The sequence below is a fragment of the Patella vulgata genome, chromosome 9 (assembly GCF_932274485.2).
Source record: "Patella vulgata chromosome 9, xgPatVulg1.2, whole genome shotgun sequence".
Classification (NCBI taxonomy): Eukaryota; Metazoa; Mollusca; class Gastropoda; family Patellidae; genus Patella; species Patella vulgata.
In genome coordinates, this window is record NC_065887.2 from 34,811,283 (window position 1) to 34,828,089 (window position 16,807).

Below are 16,807 nucleotides of genomic sequence, written 5' to 3' on the forward strand. Positions count from 1 at the left end.
CCCAACTCGCAGTTCCTGATAAGAATTAGAGCCCATTCATCACAGTAGCAGACTACACACTTTATTTCTCGGTTTACTTTTGCCAGAGATAAAATTGCATAAGATAGAAGTGAAGTCGTCCCGTATGTCAGTGAATAACAGAAAATCAATACTGTATACATATAAAGTGTGTATCAAGATTAGCACTAGGGAAACAGTATGTGTCGCCTTCTTTATTTGGAACAGTTCGTGATCAAACCAGGAAAGATAGTATGTAATAGGGAAATCGTGTGTATACGTCATATGTATTTTTTTTTCTTGAAGCACGAATCTACCCAAGAGTCATATGACATAAAGATGGAAAATACTGTCCCCGTTAATAAGGTGGAATTAGCCTTTTTAAAAGATCTTAGCCCAAATAAGGTATTATTCCCATAGAAGTACATATGTTTTTTCCAATTTAGTCTCCACAAAAACATTTATTGCGTAAGTAATATAATATTCCAAACACAACAAAGGAATCAAATACATAGTCACCTAGTCGTGATAAACAACTATTACGTAGATATGTCATATTGTGTTATTTTTTAAAAGTATATGTACACAAACGTGCATATTTGCAATAACATACAAAGGTCACAAAATGATCTATTCTTAAAACCATCATCACACACTGCGATTTTCGCTATGGTACGATAAGACTGACAAGATAAAGTCGAAGCGTGTGCCGATGTCATTGCATAATCTGAAATTTATTTCAATTTAACACGATAACTGTTATTAGCAGTGAGTTTTATTTATACAGTACTATCAGCATCGTCTAGTGTACACCTTGAAAGGAGTAGCTCCAGATATATTTTAGTCGTGTAAACCTCATTGATTTGTGGGAAAAAGGTTATCATAAAAACCAAACATATTGATCACATCTTTTCGGCAAAATCGAACTGGTTGAGAATACTCGTAATGGTAAGTGGTAATGGCTGTTCGTGAAAACTATGTATAGTCGCACGCAACTATCTGAAGCTTTAAGGAAATTCAGTTTTAATTTGAATGGCGACTAGTATTCAAACCGATAGTTGTGTGTCTGGATGACATGTCTACAATCTTGTTGTATACTGTGCGGTTGTCACATCTATTTCCGTTACCAAATTTTTATCATGCAGGCAATTCGCGGATGGGCTATACTATATACCGGAAAACACAGGAAAATACCATGTTGTTTTCCGGTATATAGTATTGCCGGTCGCTGATCGTCATTATCATTTCTCAGACAAAATACAGCTTAATCCACGCTATATCAACGCAAGATAATCTTCCGACTTGGATTCAATCGGATTAATCAGAGATCCATTACCGGATTCAGAGATAATTTAAGGTGGATTAGACGACAAGACAGATCTTTTATATTAATGAATATTTTGAATAATAAATCTTTTATGTCTCATTTTGATATTCATTCATAGTGGAAAGTGGGTTTTTATGTTGAATGTGTTGGTATCGACGTCTTTTGGACTTGAACCAATCCACTAGATTATTACATTAGAGACCGGGGCCCTGTTTCACAAAAACTTAAACTAAAATCACTAAAATAGATTTTATCTAAAATCAAATTGAAAATTTAAATTGTATGCGTTTCACGAAGATGGATTGTAACTTAAAATGCAATTTTAATAGATTTTAGTTAAAATTGCTTGCGCTCGCGCAGTGCACATTTACGGTCAGGACACTTAGGGTGTAAGCATACACGCTTCGGAACTGAAAACTGTTCCCAGGTTGAACTAACCGTTACAATACCAATGAGTAGGGTTTCATACGTTGTAACAACGCCTGCACATGTTCAGACAGCCGTAGAAAGATGAAATAAATAAGTTTATGGCGTGTTATTCGTTTCGAAATGTATCAGTTGGTTGACCTTGAACTTGCATGTCGCTTTCGTGACCTTGGCATTTGATGTACTCGCAGGCTTCAATGGAAATAAGGCGTATCGATAAACCAAATCGCTTGAATTTCGTAGTTTTATGATATTTTTGATAACAGAAACTATTGAGAAATTGTCACAAACATGTGATATTTCTGACTCAAACAATTAATCTAGACTAAAGTATTGTCGATTTTTAAAAGTATTTTTGATAACTTTTAAACTAATACACGAAATAACCAATGTTCCGATGCCTAGATTTGACATGTCAGTCCCATGGACCCTTTCAATAATAATTTGAAAATGCCAAAGTGCCACACTCCTTATTAGATAATGCCTATCTATCTTACTAAATAAAAATGATTTTTTTCCCCAATATAAAATACCCTTGGCTCCTATATAAATCATCATTACCCCAAAACCATAAATACTTTGCATATGGCGTAGCCTATCTAGTATTATAGGACTGACGGGGTTGTACGTGACAGGGAGTAGGGTCGCCCGTCCAACCTCGTGGGTTTTGTCAGGGTCCTCCGGTTTCCTCCCACTACTAAAAAACCCTACGCGCAAGCGAATTATTCAAATAAAATTGAACCAAGTGTTAGTGCCGAAATGATCTAGTTTGTCTAGTGGACGTTAAACCCATCTCTCTCTCTCTCTCTCTCTCTCTCTCTCTCATTTTAAACAATTGTAGGCCTACAACGATATTTTTTTAGACATTAGATATGAAGTGGGTTTAGATTATTTTTTAAGGGTTTTTTTGGTCTATTAATTATTTGAAAATAGTATAATTTATACTTGAATCATGGTAATATATAAAATAGTAACAAAGAGTTTTGTTTACTGGGGTTTTGAGGGCTTTTTTTGTTCTTGGGGTTTTAATTTGGGGCGTCATCTGCTTATATTGCCTTACAATAAAATAAACGGGTGGGCCGCAGCTATATTTCCGATGCAATGAAAATAATTTGAATGAAAATTATTTTTGTGAATGATAGTATGTTTAAATTATATATATAACCCGGGCCATAGGCAATATTATCATTATTCCAAATATATCTATATGTCGCTATAGATCTCACAACGTAGCTCTAATCAATGTTTGTTAATGTCGTGATTTTAAGTTAGGAGAGGGTGACGGCTGTCCTAAGTTAGAATTGATTTTAGTTTAAATTGTCCCTAAAATAGTTTTGTGAAACGCCACTATTTTAAGTTAAGATACAATTTTAACTTACAATATTATTTTAGTGGATTTTATCTAAAATGCTTAAAATGGTTTTGTGAAACGCGTCTATCTTAAGTTAGGATGGAATTTTAGTTTAAGATGATTTTAAGGAGATTTAAGTTTTTGTGAAACAGGGCCCGGTTCACAAACCATAATAGACACAGTCATGTGTACAAGTGCAGATCCGGGACACTCTGTAGGTTACAAGCAACCCTCACACACCGAAAGAAAAGGGCCACCCCATTGACACATCACTTGTATAAATATCACCTTCCAAAAAAGAAACGCTCACAGTCCATTTTTCATAATTTTTTTTTATTTCAACGGGGTCGCTTTTTTCTATAAATCTTACTTGTTTTTAGTGTCATTATCTAAGGATAAAAAATTCTTTATTGGGATAGGTACCGAATGCGAGGTTCAACACGTGACCGTCCATGCTCGGGCCGACCAAGAGTGACCGCACCTGCCGAAGATCGTTACTTCCGGTAACGTCATTTGCGGGGACGGTTCACAGCAGGAACTTCTACTGCAGCAGCAATTCCTGGACGGCGTAGGATCTCAGTCCTTAGTTACCCGCCTACCTGAAGCCGGATTACGTCTTGATCCCTTGTCCGGCCCTTATAATTCATGTGTCATTTTCCATTGTTTACTATGCCTTGTTATTCTAGTATTATTTGTATGCGCCCAAAACATTATTTGTTACCCAAATGCAAATTGGGCTTACTGGGCATAAAATAATAACTGATCCATCGGTCGATCGCAATAATTGGGTTAAGTGGCGTTCAGCTTTGTTAACCTAATAAGACATTTTTGTGTGCTTGGCCGAAGAAGGATGAAATTCAATTATTTCATAAGAAATCAAAAATTCGGTCAAGGACCTAAACGGCATGTTAACCTTCTGGTCACGACTTAATACTTTCACTTTTACCCGAATTACAAGTAATCAAATAAGTCTACAACTAACAAGAATCGATATTGAAAAGGACATTCTTATGACATTTGTCATATTTAAGTAACTAATGTTTAAATATGTACAACCGCCAGACAAAAACTGATCTTCATTAAACAATAACTGTATATCTGAGATGAAAGGCGAGTATGACCACTTAAAGATCTACTATACCTAACCTATTGTCTGAGAATAACATGAACCCCCTAATTTAAAGTCTGCGACAGAATACAGTATCGAGCAAGTCTATTTTTGGTCTTTATAATTTAATTTCGTCATCTTGGATTATATCTAAATACAGAATAACGAAGTTATGGCTTAAGTGTCCGTTCCAAGGAATTAACAAGTACAATTTTAGACCATTAGGACACATTTACATTGACTATTTGAATACGGATGGTAAGTTAAAGTCGGTAAGATCAACACGTTTGAGGGGCGTTGGACATTTAACACATGTACGACAGGAACGTTAGATGTAAACGCAATGTATGTGAAAGTTTTCCAGATGTTTTTTCTTCTTCCATTTTACAATTAGTTGTAGTTTCGTTTTTAGGGCGTATTTAAGTTTATGTTCGGAACATTTTTAAACCTATAACGGTAAATCTGAAAGTCGGGGGCGGCTTTGGATATATACAGGGAAATTTGGGGTTATTCTTCTGAAGGTTTTTCTTTAAAACTGTAACGGGTTATTCTTCCAGGGTAGTCTTTTGTCCATAAGGAAACACAATATAAGGTTTTTCTTACGGGAATTCTGAGATAGACTGTTTATAAGCAAGATAAAGTCCGCGACTTCGGTTATGCTGGGGAAGGAAGAGTTTGAGATGACGTTTCCGACCGTTGTAGTTTTGAGCTAATCTTTCTGTATGTTGCATTTGTGTTTAATTTATAACAGTTGTTCATACATTAAAAGTATTTAATTCTGAATTAAATACGCCTCTAAATGAAAGACAGGGATGGGTTGTCTTTATCTTAAAGTGGCATATTTCAAAATTTTCTTAGACTAAAAAACATTCTTATCTTGCCAACAGAAAATTGGTATATGACTTTTTCCAGCTAGTTTCTCTCGTTTAAATAACAAAAACTGCACTGCAAAAACAAGTTATTTTGGTTTAGAAAAAGATAAATCATAGTTTTATGGTTGTCGATGAAAGCAGCGAGCGATGAGATAGTACTATCAGAAATTCCTCATGTTATATATTTAGACTTCTTTGTATTTTAGAACGTTGGGTCACTTCCAATACCTCTTACGTTTCAATATGTCTAGTCACCTTTGCACTGGGTTTTAAGAGCAAACCTTGGTACTGTTATCTGGTGAAAAACATCTGTATACGTAATTCAATGACAATAGCCTGTGCCACCATTCACTGTATGATTGCGCAATAGAATTTGTTATTTAATTAAAACCATAGTAAAAGTATTCTGGATGTATTTAGCATACCTTAAGACCCCCGAACGAGACAAAAAAAACAACAACAAAAACACATGACATGCAGAGACTTCACTAAGCAATTCAAGTATGGATGTCACGAGATTCGTTCGTTTGTGGGGCTTAAGGTCTGCTTCAACCGTGGGTGAAATTGCAGGCGTGAGAAGGGGAAACATGTCACCTGTAGATGTTGTGGTTGGAAAAAATGTTGTCGGGCTAGTGGTTAGCGGCATTGGCGTCATGGGGTAATGGAAGGGGTTGGAGATGTGGTTGAATCTAGATTCCGCCCGACATGCAGCCTTGGTCGATGATGCAGTTTTTGCTTGGTTGGCCGCTTCTTAACAGGTTGCACGCCCCCGCCCCCGCCTTTCTTGTATTATGTGGAATCATGCTGGCTTTGGAACTCTACGGGAACTGGTCTGAAGATGTTGATTGCCTCTTTGAAGTGTGAAGACGGGTACTTGGAGAGCGTATTCATGGTTGAGCGGAGACACTTCATGTGGTCGACTGCTAGGTATGCGCTGATATTTGTTACTATTGACGCTAGTTATACCCTCGCATTCGTTTGTGATTTTTTTTTATAAGAAACTGATTTTGGCCGGGTATTTCAGCACATCGGGTCATGCCAAATTTCGAGAAAAATAATCAGTTAGCTACTCATTAGTTTAATATTTTGAATCCCACCTCTGCGCACAGCTCAATAGCAATCACTTCTATAATTAAACCCTTTAGACTAATATGTAACCAATTAATTTAAAGGAGTTAAGTCTCTTAACTCAATATTTTCAATAATATTCGAAATTAAAAACACAAATTAGAACTCAATACTGATCAATTTCAATCAATAGTGATGTTGTTATCTTGCCGTGAAACTATAGGATCCTAATTTCCAATATTTAAGACACAATTAACATTTAATAATCAGTACACGGGCCGTGTACCCTATGGTTTCGCCATTTTGTAATGAACAAATAAAAACATATCCAACAACCCAATGTGGAAGTAATTAGTAATTACTGTTCACGTATATCACCGAACATAATTGATTAGAAATTTCAACATTGTTTCTTCATAAATTGAATATAAATCACTTTACATACAATCATATTACATTAATATGTGTTTTTAGAACCAGTCTTGTCTATTCCCAGGTTCCAAAAAATAGAGTCATACGCCCTTTAAATGAGAACGAGGAAAAGCCTGTCACAAAAAAAAAGATCGATGATAAAATTGAGACATTCATCTATACAGAAACAGCCAATTCGTTTCGGGAATGACATTTAAAAAATCGGTATTATTTATAAAAATATTCGTCTTGGACCAACTTCGATTTCATGTCGTTTAACCTTAAGAAATGTCACATGGTTTATTTGTTTGGCAGGATAACATAAAGAATGATATACCCCAGACATCATACATCATGATTCAAGCGGTCTGTATGTTACTTAGGTTCATCTTTGAATTTATCGCAGTTGGTATTTTCCTTTGATATTACATTTTGATTTCTAAAATACAAATAATTCCATATTTAAAGGGATTTAGTCATTTCGATATTTATGTGTTTTTCCTTTGTTTCTGTCAATTTTTATCAGTGGTTTCTGTAGACATCTATTCTATGTAAACTACTGGAATGGTCGCATACTTTAAGCAAACTGATTCAAATCTGATGTTCAGTGTACGTTGTACAACACAAACTTTTTGATGTTCGTGTTCACATTGCGTTGACCAATCCAATTGTCTATATTAGTATACAGGGCTTATTTCTGTGGTAAACTATGCGAATTCTAAAACTAAGACGTTTGTGGATATAATGGTTTACGGTTATAGCATGGCTTGTTATTATACATTGAGCTGTCACTGACAGATCACAGCTCCGATAGGAACCATGTTACATTACAACTTAGTATTTAGATGAAACAACCTGTGGCTTGTTTATAAATCGTATTTTCGTTAGAGAAAAGGGCAGATGTGAATAATACTAATCGCAATGAGGTTGTGCTATTATAATACATACCCTTTGACTTAACATGTTTGACATTTGCAAAGAACCCTCAGTCAGTGTAGCACATATTAGTACTTATTAATCATAATAATTTCTGTATTTACTATATGTGAACTTTTAGTTTATCTTAGATCTACTCAGCATGATATTAATTAGGAACATATCTACGCTGTTTATTCATATCATGATTAATTATATCATTAATATTGCTAGAAAAATAAAATAAATACTAGTGATTATAGCGTTGTCTTAAAACCAGCTATTGCCCCATTTAAAACAACATTTTTTTAAATGAATAAATAGTTGTTTATCAGCAATTGTTTACAAAAGCGTATAATTATACGAGACAGAGACCATTACTACAAAAATGATTTTGGTGACTTTTATGTCGACGTTATCGGCTTTGTTGTTTTTGTTTGTTAGGGTTTTTTGTTTGTTTTTGTTTTAGTTTGATTTTTATTCGTTTTTCTTTGGGAAGGGGGAGAGGGTGTGTATGTGGGAGGTAGGGGAGGGGCATAGATTCCCCCATGGAATATAATACATGACTTTTCTACCCGCGTGATCGAAATTAATTTACCAAAATCCATTTAATATGCCATGGATATTTTCATCCTATTCCCGCTTCCTTCTTTCAAAATGTACCCCCTTTCCCCACAGATAACCAATGTGATATATCGGCAACACTACTGAACTGCTAAAAACTAAAGACCGGGGCGAAATGAACAAATCAAAATTATAGACACAAATTCATAGGAACATTTAAAAGCTTATGTACATTATCTAAAAAATCTAACCATCATTAGCATTTTCTTATTTCCAATGATCATGTCGTTTGAATAATCGATCGGGGATTCCGAAATTAGCCGTTGCGGTGGCACCACCTGCACGTTATCCCAAGTAAACCAAAATCTCCAATATTATTTACAATAGGTTTAAATACCTTTATGAATTGTTCACGTACGCGAGTATATGAAACAGATTTATTGGTTTTTCTTTAAACATAACCAGATTTACATTTAGTTAAAGCTCTAAATATATACTCAGAACTGCCATCATAAATATTAGCAACTTTAAGATACGACGATTAATAAGAGGACAAACTTTAGAATCCCCTTTCGAAATAACCACCCATGAACCGTCCCTATAAATGTCAGTCTTAGATTTTTCTACAAATACAGATAAATATAATAACCGAACGACATACATTCAAACCTTCCGATATTCTGAACAATTCTCTAAAACATAATAGGTATAATTCTTAAATGGTACAAATTGTTCTTAGGTATAATTCTTAAATGGTACAAATTGTTCTTAGGTATAATTCTTAAATGGTACAAATTGTTCTTATCAAAATATAAATCATATAATTTAGATAAATGATCAACAGTAACAATCTCTTCTTAATTGGTTTACTTAACATTCTTTTCCCACCCTATGTTTAACCATAAAATGTTCAGATGGGGAATTATAACCCACTAAATTATGTATCCACCGAATACTGATAAAGGCATCATTTACCCTACTGACAGAACCGTTATTATAAATAATATAAGATAAATACAATGAAAACATAAGAGGATCTACAGGTAATTGAAAAGATACACCATTTTCTTCAGCCAATGTTTTCCATTTTAGATTTCCATATCGATATTATTTTATTTGTACTTTCAGTTCTGGAAATTTCTAACAATTTAGGTCATTTTACAAAATGATCCGTCAAACTGTCTGGTAAATCTTTAATCTTATTGCCAAAAGCCTGAAAAAATAGATTTATATAGGAAAACAAGTCATATAATATATATATGTGTCTTAATTATTATATTATAGACACTTTAATCAAAGAAAACATGAACATGACCACATGGTCAAATAGACCAATAAATTAAAACTTCAAAAACAATCCGGCTATCGGCAACTCAATAGACACTTATAAGATCAAATAGATCCATCTTCTAAACCAATATATCTAAAATCAAAACCTGAAGTCAGTGTCTAATGCAATCATATCAAAAGCCAAATCTTTATTGTCGAACAACCCCTTTCCAGAATTACAAATAGTAAAACAGTGTGTATCACGACCCAGAAACATGAAACGTTTCAATGTTGTCTCAGGGACAAAAGTAGTCAATACCTCCCAGAATACCAAAATGGCACTATTAATGTTCCACATGCCTTGGGAATTTTCATATGTAAAAGATCACGCTCTATGAAACAACCCAATTAAAGGTGGATGCGTCGATTCCATGGGAACCCGGATTCCGAAATTTTGCGTTATGGGATGAAGCAAACTAAGCTACTTCATGTGGTCCCCAGTGTATACCCAGTTCCCAAAAACATATTGGGAAATGTCCCAATCATCATAATCAATTATGCGAGAATAGAAATCAGCCTTTTCATTTTCCAATCTTGGAACCCAATCAATTTCTAGAGAAATTGAATGAGCAAGCATAAATCTGAAACTTTCTAGTGCAATAATTTGTAATTCCAATTTCATGCTTCCCTTTTAACAACGCTTTGATTATCAGTAAACCACTTAATTCTACAACCTTTAATAATATGAATTATTTATTTTAACACTCTTAATACTGCTGTCAATTCCCCGCCATGTAGAACTTTTAACACTCTGGAGATTCTAAACAATAGTTAACATAGCCCGAATTACTTGCATCACTATAAACAATTTTATCACAAAAAGTGTTATATTCAAGTGCTCTACTGACAGTCTTGCATAAATTATCATTCTAAAAAACAATTTCATTTACTATTTCAGAAGTAAAATCCACTGAAGCATTCCACGATAATGTCGGTGCTATTATCTGACTCATAAATCGAGACATAATTTGAGTTAAATTGCCAAAAGCAACAGACATAGAAATAATCTTCACCAAAGATACTTGCTAAATGTTTAACATGCATCAAGTTTGATTCAGAAAAAATTCTATACCTTCTTTAAGGGCTTCTATACCTTCTTTAAGGGCCTCCTTACCTTATCAATTCGCCTATCTGGTATTTTTATAATCCCATTTTCTGTGTCTAAAATAACACTCAAATATTTTAAATTTTGAACCGGATCCCAGCAAGATTCACTGGATTTCGGTACAAAACCAGATGAAATAATATCATTTTTAACTTATTGCGCTAGAGTAATTAAATTATTACGCGAGGAATGTGTTCCCAATCCATAATCTAAATACATTAAAATCCTCTCCCCCAACCCCCTCTATTTAGATATCAAAGGTCTTGTTATTTTTGTAAATGTAGAGGGGGCGTTAGTCAAACCAAATGGCAAAACAGTAAATTTATAAAATTTTATATCGTTATTAAATTCCCATGAGAATCCTAAATAATCTATGAGTAAGGAACATGTCCACGTGATGGTAAGCCGAATGCACATCAAAACTAAACACCCAAGAATGTGTTTTTACATATATCAATGCAGTTCTTGAATCTTCGATTTCACACTTTGTTTCCATACGTGTTTATTAACCAATCTTAAATCTAAAATTAATCTCTTCTTACCGTTACTCCGTACTGATACTGACAAAGGGTTAACTGCTAGGGGAGGAGCTGTTCTCCTTTCAATTAACAATAATATCTGCAGATCCATATTTGTATTCATAATAATCATTAGTTAATTCTACTCCAATAGAATGTATATAATGAATCCGAGTACTTATCTTTCAAAAAATCAATATCTTCATGGGGTTGGTGGTTGATCCTGACCCTGATCCAATGGTTTGGACAATCTTTTCTGAAGTGGCTGGATTCTCCACAGGGATAACAGGATCCTTGATTTCTCCGAATACTGATTCCTAGTCTGAGCTGCAGAGACTCTAAAAGAGACATTTTTAAACTGTGCATTGTATGGCAATTTACGTTTAGATTTAATTCTGGCTACTCTTTCCTTTTTTCTCAAAGCGGATGCCTCAGCTGTTTATTTTCTTGTCATCTTCAGAATCATCAGCAAGGGAATGGGCTCCATACAACTTTACGGTCTCCCATCCTGAATCAGATCAATCAGCTATTTTGATAAGTTTTGATCTTTTTATAATTTTATCTAGACAATCATGAATGATTTCTTTTGCATGATCCAATTTACCAATACTTATTCCCCATAATGCTTGGATGACATTATCAGCCACATCAGAATTATACACAAATTGATTCTTATTACCACTACCTCGTCATACATGTTGTTATCATCTTTTAATCTCTTTACGGAACGGAACGGGAGGCCCCATTAATTTCCGTTTTCAAGGATGAAATTATTTTTTATCAAGGTAATGCTTCAATTCACGTTTTTGATATTTTAATTGATCAAATATATCTGTTAACGTAATAGTTTCACCTGAAATCTGTTGACTATTCGACGTTGCAGAAATTCCTGTATCTGACTCCATATGATCACATGATCATCTGAAGATATCGTAGAATTTCTGTCAAAACAAAACCCGTGTTGTTTGGCTCGCAGTATCGACTGATGTGACGCAAACGTTTCAATCTACAATTTTATTTCGATCAGATCATTAACAGCGCGAGGAAGACGAAGGGCCCATAGTAAACCCTTGAGGTTGGGTAGGGGAAAATATAATCTAAAGGGCAGGTGTTAGCCAATTCAATCCACAATTTGAATAATAATAAGTTGAAACGATGCTCACCATAATCCCGCCTTCCACAATGCACATGTAACCATGGGAAACCCCATTACCGTATGTTAAGTCTCCAAATGAGCTAAGTAAAATGTCAACTCTTTAAATATTACCAGGGGCGGATCCAGGAATTTTGCAGCAGGGGGTTTGCCAGATTCCCGTTAAGAAAATTTGACAGTTGACAATTTATGATGCCATCATCGTCTTCAAATTACGAAGGCATACATACACGTTGAGCTTTTTAAAGAGAGAAATCCAACACCCCGTTGGCGTTAATTTTTATAATGAATTAATAGGATCACATTGGGATTCAATTTCATTGACGCAAACCATTAATTGTGATATCACACATATCTATATTATTATCTCGCGCTGAATGCCCTCCCCATCTCACCATCTGATGATAAAGGATAAAGCACACGACCGTGACACTTTTTTCTGGACCCACCCCTCCCTGATTACACATTTGATTCTTAACATATATTTAAAGAATGTGCCCACGAAAATGTGAACGACGGACAGGCATAGGGGCAACTTAATCCGTCGACATGAAAATGTGGGCCCATAAAAATTATAATAGCAGCATTTAGATTAATTTATAAACTTTTATTAAATCATAATCATATACTCTTCAAAAACATTAGGGGATATTGAAATGCAAATATTTAGGAAGGTTGTGATATGATAAATAGTCATGGACACGACACTTGACATGCTTTGAGAGTATGTTCACAGATGAAATGGGGTTTAACGTCCTACTGTTCTGCTCCTATACCGGGCTAATGAAGACGGGCATACGCCATACAGTGTGCTATGAGGGAAATTTTGCCCGGGCAGCGGCACTATCGCCTTCTCTTATAACGAATTCCAACTGCCAGGGGATCTTTTACGTGCATTCTAATATATACACGGGACCTCGGTTTTTCGTCTCGTCCAAAGGACTAGACAGCTGTCCTTGTCAGGCCCTCCGTCCTGCATCACTGACAAGGGGGGACCACGCCGGAAAATCTGGATGAACTTTCTCGGACTCCAGGCTAGCGAGCCAGCGTCTTACCCACTTAGCCACAGAACTGAATGTACGACACGCAATAGCGCCATACACGTGGCAGGGGTTCATTGTCAAATTTGACACTTCGAGGAAGGGTTGATGAAAGCTGCCGCGTGCTGGATTATTCTATCCATGTTTGCTTTCCTATCGGTTCTTGCATAAGATTTACTGTTTAGCGTATCTTTTCTTTAGTGTGTGACGATTAATTTGCAATGAGACGTCTACAACATGATGAACGTCTACGTGCTATTGGCATGCTTCAAATGGGTTCTACACAGCGAGCAGTAGCCAACATGCTTAATGTGTTACAGTTTGTGATCAGCAGACTGTGGATCCGGTACCAACAAACACACAATGTTGATGATAGACCTCGACCAGGTCGTCCTAGAGCCACTACACAAGCCCAGGATCGATACATTCGTACACAGGTCCTGCGAAATCGAGGACAAACGGCCAATCAGCTTTCTGTAAATTTGTACCAAGTTACAGGAATTCGAGTTACAGCCCAAACGATTAGAAATAGGCTACATGCAGCCCATTTGCATGCGCGACGACCGCGTGTTATGCCTTCATTAACTCGTCAGCACATGACAAACAGGCTTCAATTGTGCAGGCAGCGTAGAAATTGGGGTAATCGTCGATAAGCGTGCTCGCGTTTGGAGGCGTGTAAATGAGTGTCATGCTGACGTTAACGTCAGACAGCATGACAGATTCGGGCGTGGGTCTGTTATGGTGTGGGGAGGAATCACCATTACTGGCAGAACGGACTTGCATATTGTTCAATGAAGGGTCACTGGTGTGTACTACCGTGACCACATTCTGACGCTGATAGTTCTTCCCTTTGCTCAACGTGAAGTTCGACTTTTCATGTTTCAAGATGATAATGCCCGTGTCCACCGCGCTCGTGTCGTGAATGACTACCTCCATCGTCACCATATTGTCCATATACCTTAGCCAGCCATGTGTCCTGACCTTTCCCCTATAGAGCATGTATGGGACATGATCGGGAGACGTGTTCGTCGACGTCAACGGACAACACTGCAAGAATTGGCCGTGGCACTGCAAGAGGAGTGGGTCAGACTGCCCCAAATCATGATTGGATGGTTGACTAGGAGCATGCCACGACGAATTGCTGAATATCTGAGTATTGGTGGAGCAATTACTCATTATTAAGACAAAAATCAAAAACATCCATTTTCACTTTTGACAGTGTATCTCTTTGCGAGTGAAATGGGGCCGTCAGATAAGACACCCATATGAACTGTTTATGTTCATGTGTAGGCAATTGGCCCGTTATTAACATACACTGGTTACCTCTAATAAAAAGGGCACTGCATTTCCGCAGTTTTGTATTGTTTCTGAATATCCCCTACTTTTTTTGAAGAGTATATATTGTACCTGCAAGATTAGCCTACATTTTGTAAGAGATGGACGGGCACGGTGAAAATCAGTAGGCCCCATCCTCTCATTGTCCCTATGCCTCACATCGAATAGTTAAATAATTTAGTATGCCAGGCTCAGTTTTAAAATAGTGTCCTTAGTTACTGGTCAAGGGTATTGCATAGTTTTAGGGAACTAGCCCTAACAGTGATCAAAGTATACATTGTTTAATATATTGATTATAAGATTAATATTCCCCAGTCTACTGGGTATTACTCACATTTTTTCTCCTTATTCATTCATCGACATAACTCCTCGAAGAGACTAACGTGTGACGCATTGCCAGTTGCCAGAGTTTTATCCGCACTCTACTCATATACATGTATGCACTTAAATGAGCAGAAACATTGTCCCAGAGCGTCGGATTTGATCAAATTCGCAAGTAATCCACTTGACCTCACGCCAAACTTGACGTAGTCTTAACCTTGGAGCCCCAGCTGCTCAAATGCCTAGATATGTCCCTGAAAGCAAAAGAGCATAAACGACATTTACTCAAATTTTCCGACCTTGTGTAGTGTTTAGTGGTGTGTCCTAGGACGATTTACACGAAGTTATCCAATGCTGAATATAATGGGAAACGAACTTAACAGCATCAAATCTTGCTTCAAAACTTGTATACGGTTGACCATACATATTTTGAGATATACAGATTGGAATTAACTAATCACCTTAACCAACCTCGTAACCATCCATATCTGGTAGATTGCGTCAATGCAAAACCTCGTTAGTGCTTAGAGGTGGGAGCTAAGAATAATACGAACTACGTTCGTGGTTACCGAGTTAGGGAAAGTCTACAAATTTCATCTAATATCAGCAAGATTCTTTATTCAATTATAGCAAAAAAATCAACATGGACCTTGTGCTAGAATTTAAAATTGTTTCTTAATTTGGTGAATATATTACGTCTGCCGAAACTACCCAAAATTACTCCCTGTTACCCTTCCATACACAATAGTTCCATTTTTATTCTCAGTATCACTCAAAATTCCAACAATTTTCTGTTTCTTTGAAGTCTGGGATGTGTTCGGGGAAACTGTGGACGTTATACAAGCAGGCAAACTGCAGATCCGTTAAATTGGAAGTAATTTAGGAAACTGTATTGAAATTATAAATCTAACCTTTCCCTGCATAACTAATATCGTTAAAAGAATTGTGACAAATAGACATGTTTTTATTAACCCTTGCTAAAATAAATACAGGCGAACAGTTTGCACTGTTAATTCAAATAGAAACTGATAAATGTAAAAACATATGCTGTATTATAATTAGCCGATATAAGGAGAAGTAATTGATGATCTGGCTCTAAGCCCCACATCTGCATAACATCTGAGTATTTAATTATGGAGAAGTGGCTATTATCTAATTAGTAAATATTGGCTCAGGAGATGAAGATTTGCTTACCAGAGATCATTGTTTTAAAACTATAAACCAGTTCTTGTAATGTAAAATGTTATAGAGTGGAGGAGTAGGTTAATTTCGGACTTTTCTGGTCAAAGACCACAGACAGATACCTAATACAAAGCATTAATCTTTATTGAAAAGTTACAATTGACACCAAAACTTGCACCGAATTACTTTAATTGACACAACAGCGTTTACTACTCAACAAAATTACATAATAAGCTAGAAAACCCAAAACGTCCAAGGTAACAGCAAATATACTGAGCGCCATGGAAAACTTATCACTTTTTTTTCCCAAATGTTTTATTGCTAGGTGGTTTTGTATGTATAATATTATGCAATACTATGAACTATTGTTTCACACAATGCTCCCAAACGCAAAAAATATCGGCCCGTGTGCACAAAAAAAAATTGCACGAGATGCACATGAAAAACCCAATATTCACGTGCAGCATTGTGTGTGAGCACTTTAAAAGCATGTTTTCAACTTAATGTGCAGTACATGAACTGCGAAATGTCAATGTGTCGTAATTTGTTATTGTATGTGTGAAGGAATCGAGCCAGAGATGCCGAGACTTACTGAAAATCAACGGAGTGAAGCCATGGGAATGTCCCGGGCTGGCATGTCTACACGTGCTATTGCCAGACACTTCAATTGTCATCAGTCCACTATACTATTGTAAGGTTGGTGGAACGTGTTCGAGTTTGATATCAGCGGCGTTTGATATGGGCTCAAGGACACCAGGCATGGAGAAGAGTAGACTGGCAAAGTG